The following is a 13,670-nucleotide window of genomic DNA, read 5'->3' on the forward strand; positions in this document are numbered from 1 at the left end:
TTGCTAGAGAATGCTGGCCAAGGAATTTATGCAAATATTTCCATAATTTCTAGGCTTTTCTCCCACATCTAAAGCTCAGTTAATGCTTCAGCTCGGCTCCAACACATTCTGCTGTTCGGAATAACCTGTTATCATTCTGTCTCGTTTCCTTCATGCTGTTTTCACCTGCCATTGCTCTGCTGCTGAGCTTCACTTCATTAAGTTATAAATTAGGGTGACATTACCAGCTTCTTGTCTGCATATGATTCCACAGCAACCACCACTCATGTCGCCTGATGCCGGCCTCTGCTGACAGGCTTAATGGAGATCCTGGCTTGATTCTCCAGCTGGACTTGCCTGATTGTCACCATGCCAAAGGCGCATTAATGCATTAATTAATGTATAAAGAGCAGACTTCTCAGTTGGATAACAGAAATTTAAGTCTTTTAGTTCAAGTCTCTAGATGATATGTATTTTGATATACAGTGAGGGTTTTCTATACAGTTTTTCTCACTAAAATTCCCTGGTTTTTAAAAGAAATTCTCAGTCATATTTGCCTTAAATGCATTAATGAATGGACTTCGACTGTGGAACAAGAAATAAACTGTAGAAATGGAAATATTTTTATGTTCTATTTTTTTCTTTTTCCATACTTGGAAAGTACTTGTCCAGAACGGAATGACTTATTAAACCAGCAACTCCTTCTTGGTCAATATTTTAGTCTCATAGCCACATTTCCTTACTGTGATTAGATATTATGGAATTATTTTAAAGCAAATGTTATCCAAGTGGTTTCTAAACATCAACCTGCCCTGCAAAAACATAAAAACTTACCAAATATTTTTGTCAACTTTCTAGTAGAAATATTGTTGCACTTGAAATAAGAGAACATAAATACATGTATTTATTTTCGTGAAGATAAATACATTTTCAGTCAATATTGACTTAAAAAGTGCTAGTTTCACTGGCAGTTTTTTTTCCACTTATAACAAGGCATTATTTTTTAAGTAAAAAAATCAGCCAGTAGAACTAGTGTTATCAATATTCAAGAATTATTGAGAAAACAACCTTATTTCTCTTGCTGAAAAAGTTACTTTTAAGTCATTTTGTCTTACTTGGTGTACCATGATGTTTGCACTACAAAGTAGACAAAAAATACTTGGTAAGATTTTGTGTTTTTGCAGTGAAAAGGTGTGAATTTTAGCTCATTCCTTCCTGCTCATTTTCTGTAGCTAAAAATGTTGAGTATAAAATGACCAGAACAAGGTAAAGGGTTGAAATGACCAACACCCAAATTATTCCACTCACATGGAGCTTCCATTACTTTTGGTGCCACATCACGTGCTAAAAACAAACCTTTCCAGCCACTTCACATTCTCCTGTGAATGCAGGATCTTGTGGAGTGAAGAGCTCTCTCTGAGATAGCAGTTTATTTTATTTTTTAACACCGAACAGAGCAGCCTCCGCAGCAGTCTTGTTCCATCTGTAATCCTCATCTCGTATCTGATGCTTTCCACACCAGCCAGCTCCTTACTCCTAACACTCTGATCTTTTTTCCCCCCTTTGCACATCTCAATGCTGCTGTGTCTCAATGAGCTCCTGCTAGCTGTGATGGAATTAGAGCTCTGGTCCTCAAAAAAGCCAGTGCAAATTCGTCTTCACTGCTCCAAGCATCAATTTCACTCAGCTTGTTTTCATTTCTTTTTCTTCTACTCCCCCCCAAAAAAACACACAAAAAAAATCTGTTGAAATAGATGGTGTTTGTTACACCAAAGCAGCCCCTTGCCTGACTCTTTGGTTTATTTTCCTTCTTTCAAGGTTTGTTTTGGTTCTGCAAAACTGGGAGATTGATTTCTGACTTTCTGCTTTTTGTCTTTTCTTGTTTTAAAATGTATAGTTTTGATCTTGAAAAGTATGGAAAAACTTTTAAAAGTGATCATTCATTTCAAGGTAAATGGAGAGAAACTACTTTGTCAAATTTAATTTAGAAATGAATATATGCAAACTGGCAAACGACTTATTAGCTATTGACTTTAACACCATATATTGGGTGATTTTGTTTGCATTTTAGTGCACAAATCTTTTATTAGATTTGTGCATGTAATTAGGAAGCAGTTACCTTCTAGCTAAGCAGTTTGTTCTACTATTCTGTATAATCATAAGCAAACACATTTAATTTCTTTTTTGTTAATGGACCAGTCCTAACGTATATTATTGCATCCTTCAGTACCCTCAATGCATAAAAAGCTAAATTCTCATATCAAGCAATAATTAACTTTGGCACCTTTTTTTCTCAAACTTTTTTTCTGTCACAAGAATTTCATTACACATGAGGGGAATGTCACAAACTTACAGCGTCTTCTGCAGTTCTCTTGATAAAGATAAGTGAATCAAATTAAAATTCTCATTGAAGCTGCATAACGCTTTTTTAAAATATTTTTTATGTTTTTGTTTCAGTACATTTATTCAGTGCATAAAAATCTTTTTTGTGTGAAACTGTCTGTACATCATACCAACAGATGAAGGGTTTTCTTAATTTGTCGTTTACTGCCTAGCAGTTTCATCTGAACACAGCACAGGTTTCCAGTTATCGTCCCAGTTTAAAGAGTGACGAAACCCCAGATGAACTTTTTTTTAATTTATTTTTTCCAGATAAACTGCATAATTTGGACCTTAATGGTGCTATGTTTATGCTGCAGAGAAAAGTTATTTTTTTTCCAGTAAACCTTTTAATTCTGCAGTATTTGGCCAAAAAATAAACTCTCAGTGCTGCCCTCTTCAGGTTGAAGATTGCCCTCTTCAGGTTGTGCAATCAGCTTTTCAAGCTGATTGCACAGACATCGTGGTCGATGTATGTCACAGCCTTGCATGAAGCTGCTGGATTTGTCACTAGTAGCTTCTTTGAAAAATAGTCACTAGATGGATCCGAAAAGTTGTTAAAAAGTCGCTAAGTTGGCAAAAGTGCTTTTTACTTCGTCCTTTTCTAAAATTATCTGAAGGCGGAGTTTAGCCTATTATTATTTCTGTAACTGTAGATATGGAGAGACTGAGATGACCAGCTTTTATTTTGAAACGGCTTCCTGACTTGAACATTCTTTTATCTTTTCCATTTTGAAAAGTTGCTAAGAGAAATAATCCTCTGTGTAACATCTGTAATACTTAAAACATTTTGTTTTTACTCCCCCCCAATTTTTCTTATTTATTTTGCAAAATTACTAATGTGGAATAGATCTGCTGGTGACGTTCAGAAAAATAATTATGAACATTTTTCACCCAAAATAAATATACATATTTTGCAGAGGGAACTGTAGTTGACCTCATTAGTGATGGCTGCCATTTTGTTGACCAAGAAAAAATATTTTGCGACCAAAATGGATACCAAACCTGTCATAAAACTAACACGGGTTCTGGTGGCGCAGCAGATGTTCCCTTGTCGTCCAACTGTCCACCAGACGGAGGCTTTTTTTTTTTTTTTTTTACAGAGGAGAATGACGTGAATACAGAGGAACAGAGGAGAAACAAGGACTTTATGGCTTACTGCAGATAAGAAGTGCGTTACGCTTCTCAGGAATCTAATTAGTAAATGCCTTGTGAATGGCGGTTCACATGGCAGCAAAGTTAATAAGCAACCAGCATCTTTCTCTCTTTATTGGAGACAGTGGCTGCAAGTGCAGGCAGGGAAACATCAATATTTCATTAAAAGGGGCAAAATATCACATTTGCCACAACATTGGAACTAGAAATTAAATTACTGGGGGAAAGAAAGATGAATAAAGTAGAAATGTTTAAAAGTCGAGCAACAGATTTATTTTCAGAAAAAGAAGAGTTTAGCAACATTCTGAGTTTTACAAGCGGACAAAGAGGTTTGATTGTGATTTTGATTGTAATTTTATCCAACCGTAGTGCCTTCTTTTACATGTTTCATGTGTTCTCTAAACAGATTATAAAATTGAAATTTGGTAAAAAAAAAAAAAAAAGTTGTCTAACAAACCTTGAGACCTTTACAGAACTATAGTATTTACTCTGACCTTAAATCAAGGACTGAATCAAGTTTATTTGCAGCAAATTTCAGCAACAAGTCAGTTCAAAGTGTTTTACATCATAAAAACACAAAAATATGAAGTCCTAAAAACATACAGAACAAGTCATAAAACTTAAACTCTATTTACCTGTTGGTTAGCTGCTGAACTTAAGCGGTTGCTCTGGTTTTATTCAGGTGTGTCAGAGTAAATGGGGCTAAATACAAATGTAGGCAACTTTCCTGCTATGCACTTGATTTATCAAAAGAAATGCAATGATGTGTTTGGTTTTATGTGACAAAATGTGGAAAAGCTTAAGCCGTATCGGCCATGCAAAACGCTGAATCTGCTTCCTTGATAAGTCAAACCCGCTCTGCTTGCATATTAAAGCATTAACAGTGTAAAAGGTTTGTCTCACCAAAACACTGTGAAAGTTCTGCGGATTAATAATGAGAGCATTAAAAATCCACCCAGCAGCATCTGTGAGAAAAGTCTTTTTAGAAATTAGTAACAGCAGAAATACAAGATGAGAGATGAAGTCAAAATTAGTTTCTGAGACTCCGAATCTGATCATGTATGGGACCATTTCCTTTTTTTCTTCTTTTTCTTGTCGTTTTTGATGCAACACCATTGTTATGGTGTAGCAACACCATAACATGTTGTTGGCAGCATCATGCTGTGGGGTTGCTTTTCTGTAGCAGTGACAGGAAATGGGAAATGCATTACACACTTAGTGATTTATTTTTACTATATTGGTGATTGATTAGTCATTGATTAGTTTCCTAAACATGAACAAAAACACAAAAGCCTTGCTCTGCATTCATATCAGTCACTGTGTTGCATTTCACATCAAGATTCTTTGAAGTTTTTTTTTGTTTTGTTTTGTTTTGTGCTAATTTTCAGATTTGGATGGAAACTCCTCAAGTTTCTGTTAAACCAAAAACGGATGGATGGCCGGGAACCTGCAGATCAAAGCTTTAACTTTTATATCCTCGGCAATCGCAGCTGGATCTGCAAAGATTTCTGCCTCTAATGAAGACGGCGCGTTCCCAGACTGTCGGGAGGCACAGCGCGGCGCAGATGGAGATGGTCTCATTCTCCGGTTCGCTGAAGCGAGGCAAAGCAGGAGCATTTGTACTGCAGGTGCAGAGGGGAATTCAAAGTGCTTTAAAGAAAATAAAAAGACCCAAAGAGAAGAAAATGTATTTTTAAAAGAAGAAAAGGATTACACAGAAAATTGACACCTTCTGGTACAAAACAGTAAAATTTTAAGCTGAGCACGATGAACATAAATTTAAGGGAAGTCCATAATAAAAACAGAATCCTAGGGCTGCGTTCAAAACAATTGATCATAACATCCTGATCGACAAATGAAAAGTAGGTGGGACCAATAAGACACCAATACTAAAAATTAAAAACTAAATATTTAACTTGCAAATTGAATATTTAGTTTGTAAAACTAAATGTTTTGTGTCCCAACTAAATATTTAATGTAGAGCCAAAAATGTAGTTTGTAAACTAAATACTTATTTTCCAAACTAACATTACTTTTTAAACTAAATATTTTCCAAACTACACATTTAATTTTCAAACTAAATATTTTCCAAACTAAGCATTACTTTTCAAACTAAATATTTATTTTCCAAACTCTGCTGCCCCACAGGAGGCAGCATTTTTCTATGTTCTCCAGTTTGTAACAATCTAATGAAAAACCTGAGGCATGTCAAGACTGTTGGCTCCATTAAATAGGAATTACAACTTTTTCTATTTCATTTTGAATTAGCAGGTCACCCTCTTTCAGTACAATACAAAAATAAAATAACCTCTTGTTCTTTGGATGACTTGTTCGTGTTTTAAAGTGATTCACTTATCTCTCTGTGTTTCTTTAAAGCAGTTTGTACATAAAAGGTGCTGCAGATAAAGCTGATGATCTCAGTCTTCATTTAAAGCAGCCAACAGTTTCCAAGTCATAAGACTGGAGGCAAGAACGAGCTTTCCAGCAGTCCGCGTTCTCCAGGATGGCAATAAGCTGATTTTGCCATCGCTTTCCAGTCTAAGGCAAGCCTTACATGTATCCCGACAGCACATCACATGGACACATCCCAGCTATGTGGTATTGATTGAAATGAAGGCAGGAAAGAAACAAGACTGGGGCTCTCTGTGGATTTAGGTAGCTGCGGTGTGCTTATTAAATGGAAGAAAGGAAAACCTGAGGGTATGTGTAAAGGTTGAAATTTAAAGCTGGACTGCTGGACTCGGAGGCAGAACACACTGTAAAGCCTAAAAGTACTAAGAATATAAATCACATCATGGTTACTCTGGGCAGCTCGCTTTCCTTCTCTTTTGTCACATTGTGTTTTATGTGTTTTTGTGCCTTATGAGACAAACGGAACAAAGGAACATGGAGGTTGAAGGCTGTGGTATTGGTCCAGTAGAACAAAGTGCCTGAAAATCCATGAACCATGACGGCGAAATGAACACGGCGGGGTCCCTCGGATTTACAGCCTATACAGAAACGGACCTCTGGTTGAAGACAATGAAAGCAGGCCTTCATCATGTTTATTTCAAGGCCACTTTTTGAAGTTTGGAAATACTACATTTTGTAAAGAACAAAAAATATTTAAAAAAATTAATATAACTTTAATTGTAACTTTAAAATAACTTTTTAAACAATCAATATACAAGAAAACAAGTAATGTTTAACCACACACCACTTGTTGTCTTAGTTAAAAATATCTCTATTTTATTCTTTGACGTTAAAACAGGGGTTATTTATGTTCCAGGCACATAGACCCATTTTATTGTGCAATCTAGTAACTGTTACCTTAGGTTGGTATTAAAATACTGTATATATCAAATATAACTTAAAAGAAATTCAAATCTCTTCAAGAAGCTCCTACACATCCTGACCCTCCCCTTTCAGCAGATCCTCACAACAGTGCTTCTCATGATGCCGTTTACAGCCATTCTTAGTCGTTGGAGTGAGAAGAAGTGTGATGAGCTCAGAAGATGAGCAGTTCTGCAGGTGTTTGCTAATTGCTGCTGCCGCTAGTCTGTAGGAGCCTAGTGGAGAAGGTACAGGAGAGGGGTACTAGCCAGCAGGAATTGGCAACCACCTGGTGGAACTGCTCATTTGTTGAGCTCATTATCGAGGTAAACGCGTTGCTAGAGGGTTAATAGAGGAGCCATGTTGTGATGACTTCCAGTCGGCGGAGTTTCAGAAACAGCAGGAGCTTTTAAAGCGACAGAGGGCTGATTACAAGGCGTTAAATTTAAAGTAAGGTTTCGGTAACACTTTATTTGAAGGGGGTTGAATAAGACTGACATGACACTGTCATAAACACCTGTCATGAACATGAATAAGCCTTCATGAATATTTATAACTGTCATAAAGCATCATTCGGTAAATTATGACACTTTTAATACAAAGTTGACATTATTCAAAATGTCTTTATGACAACTTGACATTAACCAAGAAATCATTACTGATATAAATTTGTTATAAAAGTATTATTGATTGCACTTTAAAAATTAGGTAACTTTATGTTATTAAAGGTAAAGTTTAAACAGTAATGATTTCTTGGTTAATGTCAAGTTGTCATAACAAAGACATTTTGAATAATGTCAACTTTGTATTAAAGTGTCATAATTTACCAAATGACGCTTTATGACAACAGTCATAAATATTCATGAAGGCTTATTCATGTTCATGACTGGTATGTCATGTTTATGACAGTGTCATGACAGTCTTATTCACCCCCCCTTCAAATAAAGTGTTACCAAGGTTCCTCAAGTCATATTTTATATAACATTTTTTAACACCTGAAGGTAAAATATTTATCGTATTTTCCACACTATGAGGCGCACCGCATTATAAGGCGCATAGAATAGATGCTCCAGTAGAGGCTGGAGTTACGTTATGCATCCACTAGATGGAGCTGCACTAACGGGAATGTCAACAAAACAGTCCAACTCCGGTTCACGAGGAGATCCTTCTGCGACTGGGCCGGGGGGTGGCCAGACGATGGTCACCCTTCTCTGTTCGCGCACAGCATGTTCGTGGATAACGTGGTGCTAAATGACTTGCAGATGACCTGATTATAGACAGTTGGTAGGTAGATAGGTTAGTCAAAGTTTAACAAACCAGTGTTCTGACAACTATCCCAGCATGCACCGCGTGCTTCTTCTTCTACGGGCGAAAATGAAGTCGGCGGCTGCTTACCGTAGTTGCTAGACCTGTTGTGGCTCAATATTGGTCCATATATAAGATGCACTGGATTATAGGTGCACTGTCGGCTTTTGAGGAAATTGAAGGTTTTTAGGTGCGCCTTATAGTGCGGAAAATACGGTATTTGATTGTGCTGTAAAATAGCAGTATGTAACTGGAAAACAAACACTGGCCCTTTAAATAAACAAAAGCTGAATGACATTCAGAATTCTTACATGAACATCAATTCTTTATCCTGACGATGAAACTAAGTGGCTCACCTTTACAATCCAATAAAACCAAAAAGATGGAATAGATGGAACAATACAACAGTCTAGAAAGTCAGAAAAACATTCCTGTGTTGACATCTTTCTCAAAACTTACTGTTTTGAAAAAGATTAGAGAGACACTTTAATTTTCCTAATTTGAGAATAGATTTTGAGTAGGTCCTACATTCCTGCCGACAAGCTGAAATGTACATCGGTGAAGAGAGGATTTAGAAAGGATGCTTCATGCTTCAGCTGCCTCCTACAAATCTGAAGCTTAAAAAAGTGACAGTTTCTGTTAATGTAGAGCAGCACAGTCAGAGGAGTGAAAACTGCTGTGGTTCATGTAACTCTGCCTTATGTAAAGTAGCGTCATTTACTGCAAAACTCTCATAACCTTATTTAAGACAATCAGATTAAAACATTTTACAAAAACATCTAAATGTACCTGGTTTTTAAATAAAAATCTTAATCAAAGAAAAGGTTGTTTGAATTCAAAGATAAGATGATGTGAAAAGGCAAGTTTCTTTTTATTGTACGTTCTGTTAATTTTGTAAGAGAATTCAATATTTAATCAGACTTTTGCAAAACAAGAAAATACTCCTAAGATTATTTCACAAAACTGACGATGGGTCCTATTTTTTCTCTCTCTCTTTTTAATATGCGGTTGTGTTAAGTTGATTTGTGAACTCTTGTTCATAACCGCCATGTGCTTAACTCCAGGCAGTACTTCATGATTGACTGTGATTTCTCAGACGAGGAACAAACCGTTTTTACTCCACATGCAGTCAAAATGAAGTAAGAGCAAAATGTTCTTGCATGCTTTGTCCCCTCTCCTGTATTCCAAGTTCTTTGACGTTTCAGCCACTTTTGTGCTTTCAAAATTATTCCATCTCCAGTTTCCACATCGCTGCTTTCAACCAATAATGATTTTACTTCTTTCTTTCAGACACCCATCCCACAGCTTTGATTTATTTATTTTTTTTCTTTTAATATAGCTGAAATTTTGATTACTATTATTTTTTTAGTGCAACTCTCCTTCTTATCTCTGCATTTTATTGGTTTTCTGGGGCATCTCAGCCGCCTGTTAACTCTGTAATAACCAGAACATGGCTCCTGTTACTCCACACGTCACCGACTCAAAACTGGGTGAAAACATACTTAGCAGGACACAGAAAAAGGGTTTATTTGAATGAAACATTGATTATTTTAAAGCTTTCACTGCAGCGCCTTCTGTCAGTCTTAAAAGAAAAGCAAAAAAGACTCACATATATATATATATATATATATATATATATATATATATATATATATATATATATATATATATATATAATGTGTCTGGTATAATCACATACAATACTCATCTGTTTAAGCGAATGAATAATTTACGCACATAAACACTGTGGTGCCAGTTTTTGGCCAGGTTCCTCTTATATATTTAAATCTCAATGGGATTTTCCTGGTGAATAACAAATAATTTCCTGCCATCATACCATTTAGAAAGGAGAAGGTTCTTTTGATTAAAAAAACCTTCTCAACAAAAAAAAAAACGAATCTTTTGAAACTGGTAAGGGTATTTGCTTATCTATTAAAACGATGACAGACTGAAAAGCCACTCAGAAAGGAAGAAGACTTTCCTCCAAAACTGGATTAATATTAATAATAAACGGTATTCATAAAGCACTCAACAATGCTGCATGTACAGGAATAAAGATTAAAAGCAACAACAAGCAATCAGGAAATGAGGGAAATATTAGGCATGATATTAAGAAACCTAATTTGATACCATTGATGATAAAGATATCGGTTATGAAACCCTGTTTTCATGACCATTATTTTGACAATCTTCATTGTCAAAATGAAGACGTGGAGACATTTTTACAATGTCTTACTACTGAGCTTAACACAGTGGAACTGTGAAACTGTCCCACTGACGACAAATAAAATGATTCATTCACCCATCCATTGTTTGTATCATCGAGTCTTCATTAACCTTGAACGGTGCCTGTCTCCGGCGGTCATTGTTGGGCCAAATAGAGCAATCATCCAAGTAAATGTGAATGTATTTGCTCTTACAATGTTGTGCCATATTAAATATTGCACGTTCTATTTTGGGGCTGCAATATTGCACACATTGATATTGCAAAGATGATAGAAAACGAAATATTTTGCAGCTCTACTTCAAAACTAACTTTAAAAATTAACGTTTCCAAACACTGAGACAAAGAAGGAGTCATTTGTGGCCATGACGACTGTTGCTGCGTTTGGAGGAAAAAAAGCGGGAGGTGAAGCAGGGAGTCCTGAATTCATGAAATAGACGTCATCTTGCCGTTGAGGCAAAACATTAGCCAAGAAGTTATACTTTGGGTGCAAACTGGTCAAAATGGACAAATTGAAAAAGTCACCCAATCAACTGGAGCAGTTATCTCTGCTGGAATGAGCCAAACTTTCAGTAAAGTATTGTGAAATGTTAGTGGAAGGCCATTCTAGCATTTTTACCAAAGTCATGCAGTTAAAAGCTTTTCTACCAAAGGCTAACAAAATGTATAGTCTTTTGAAACTGAAACGGTAAATGTTTAGCCTGATTTAATATCTGACATTTAGAAAAAAAAAAAAAGGTTCTTGTTTTAATACTGTGTAGTGAAATGTCTGGTTTGAACCGTAATTCTTTAAATAGTCTTTATGTGAATTATTTGGTATCACTTTATTGTTTCCTACAAATGTTGAGCCTAAAAAAAAGTAGAAAATGTGGCAGTTTCTGTTTAAAATGAAGCAGCTCACTCGGAGGAATGAAGTCTGCCGTGATTCTTGTTGGTTTGGTGCGACCTGAATGAGTCTTAATTCGGGGGGAAAAAAAAACTAGAATAAAGGAGCTTTTGTGAGGAGGCTTTTGATGCTCCCAGTTTTGTGACAAGTTATTATCGTGAAAATAAAAGCCTGACAGCGTCACAATCGAACCTCGTGATTTGCTTAGTTTTGAAGTGAAAGTAGGACAAAAAAAAAAGATTTAGGCTGTAACTGTGTCTGAGAACATTCAGATCTTAGTTAGTTTTTAATTCCTTAAAGCGTCAATTAAAACATTATTAGCTGAGAGAGGAAACGGTGTACGCATATTAGAAACCCGATCCTGTCAGATGAGCCACCTGGGAAGGCAAACATCTGAAGAGTTCGAAAGAGGGGAGTTTCTGTCCATCTACTGAAAGTATGGAGTCTCATTAAAAGCGTCACACGAGGTCTTTCTGCTATTTTGTCCCTAATAATTTATGTAGAACAAATCTTTTTTAAAAAATAAAATAAAAAAACCTTCCTTTTGCCTCGAGGTCCACCTGAACTTTGGGCTCAGCGTTAAAAAGCCAAAGCTCAGCCTTGCTTCTGTTTTTCACGAGGAGGGTTTAATCAATTATCGCCGATAGAAAGCCGAGAGGGGGGATGATAGAATTCATTCGTCCCATTTTTGGTTATCTGTGGACATTGTAGATGCTGAATACGCGGCAGAATGGCTGCTGAAAGGACGGATTAGAGTAATGAGGAGCGCCGACTTCAGCAGAGCCGAGCGGCACACAAGAAAAAAGCGAACCTCGCGGAGTGACACGTGAGACGCAGCAGCCGCCAACAGACATTTAGATAGGTCATCAGAGGAGGGAATCAATACGGCAAAATAGAAAGAAAAATGTACGATTGATTCAGTTATCTAATAGGTTTTTGATAACAAGGTTTTTGTTTTGTTTTTTCCCCAAACAGACTGGAGCCCTCACGAAATCATGACATTTAAAAGGCTCTTGTTGGCTCGTTCTTTGATTAGAAAAGAAGTTGTAAACTTTTTGATAAAGTACATGACCTCAAATCTATAGGAAACTGTTATATTTGGTTGGAAATGTCACTTTTGTGTTTTTATGTTGCCTTATTGATGAAACGCACTGTACAGATAAACCTGATTTGACTTGTAGGCTTTTCTGGTTGAGATTTAAAATTTAAAAAAGATCTCAAGATTTTTTAAAATTGATGTTTGAATTGTTTTTATGTTACTTTGACATAAAACAAAGTATGTTTTATGTCAAAGCTTAAGATTTATGCCAAAGCTGCTTAAGATTTTAGCTTCTTAAGCAGATTTGGTTATCATTCCAGACATTCACCCTTTACACAGGGTGAATGTCTGGAATGATAAATCAAAAGATTCTAAAGCAGGTAACACACAGTCATGGCAATGAACCAAACATGAGTTTTAACATGTTAGCTGATTTTGAAAATGATTAAGTGAAATTCATTACAATGCGTTTCATGTAGGAAACGTATAGGTTTGGTCCACACAAATTTATTGATTTAAATTGGATGTCAAAATTTTTACTGTGCCCTAAAATTTTCACTATTCGGTCAGTGTGTGCGTCTTCAGAACTATACATTTCTAAATGGGCATTTGATGTGGATATTATAAACTCTGCCTTTTGTGCTTCTTTGTCATTTAAATAGGGAATTTCTTCAGATTTGAGTGCTAGCTTTCACATATGGAAGACTTCCCTACATGTTTCACACTTAAACACTGTACACTGTATATTCTGATTATATATAATACAGAATATAGAGATTATATTCTGTATTATATCGTCTTTTGGTGTTGCCTAGCAACACCAGTTCCATGGTTTCTTCGTGAAAGAAGCAGGCAAACACTATTTTCCCATGCGTAAAAAAGTGTCACGTGGCATTTATGAAGACTTGCAGCACGGCATATTTGATTTCACTTCATGTGAAATTTTTGCCTTATTTGTCACACATGTAGAAGATATATTGTTTAGCAACATGCAAAACAGATGGTTATGTTGCCTTTACCTAAGAAATACCTAAATAGTTTTAAATAGTTTTTTTTTTGTTTATTTTTTATCTGCTACATATTTTTGCTGCTATTTTCTCCTGTGCAGATGTGGAGATAGCCACAGCATGGCTAAAGCAGTATTGGGTTTGATATTTTCCTCAAACAGATGTAGCATTTGGTTTGTTTTACCTCTGCTTCTCCTTTGCTGTCAGTCGAACTAAACCACTGAGTCACGGCTGATTTTCCATCAATCTGTTTTCGTAAACTGGCATTTTAAGTATTTATGCCCCTCTGTCTTCCGTGATGAATTATTATTTTTCTACCGTTGATGTCCTTTATGTCGTAAACATGTCCCAGATCCAACACATCTGATTCAGATGGTTGATGCA

The 13,670-nt window shown here is 36.1% G+C and overlaps 1 long non-coding RNA gene across 1 annotated transcript in view; it reads left to right on the forward strand.

Annotated features, from left to right (window-relative positions):
• LOC106913955 (uncharacterized) overlaps positions 1–5,920 on the forward strand; it is a 42,340-nt gene extending 36,420 nt beyond the window's left edge. The window contains exon 3 of the long non-coding RNA XR_001417524.2: positions 4,902–5,920. This is a non-coding gene — a long non-coding RNA (uncharacterized LOC106913955). The remainder of the gene's footprint in view (positions 1–4,901) is intronic.
• The last annotated feature ends 7,750 nt before the right edge of the window (positions 5,921–13,670 follow it).

This window comes from Poecilia mexicana, unplaced genomic scaffold (genome assembly GCF_051168715.1).
Source record: "Poecilia mexicana isolate PSO_F unplaced genomic scaffold, ASM5116871v1 scaffold_13, whole genome shotgun sequence".
NCBI lineage: Eukaryota > Metazoa > Chordata > Actinopteri > Cyprinodontiformes > Poeciliidae > Poecilia > Poecilia mexicana.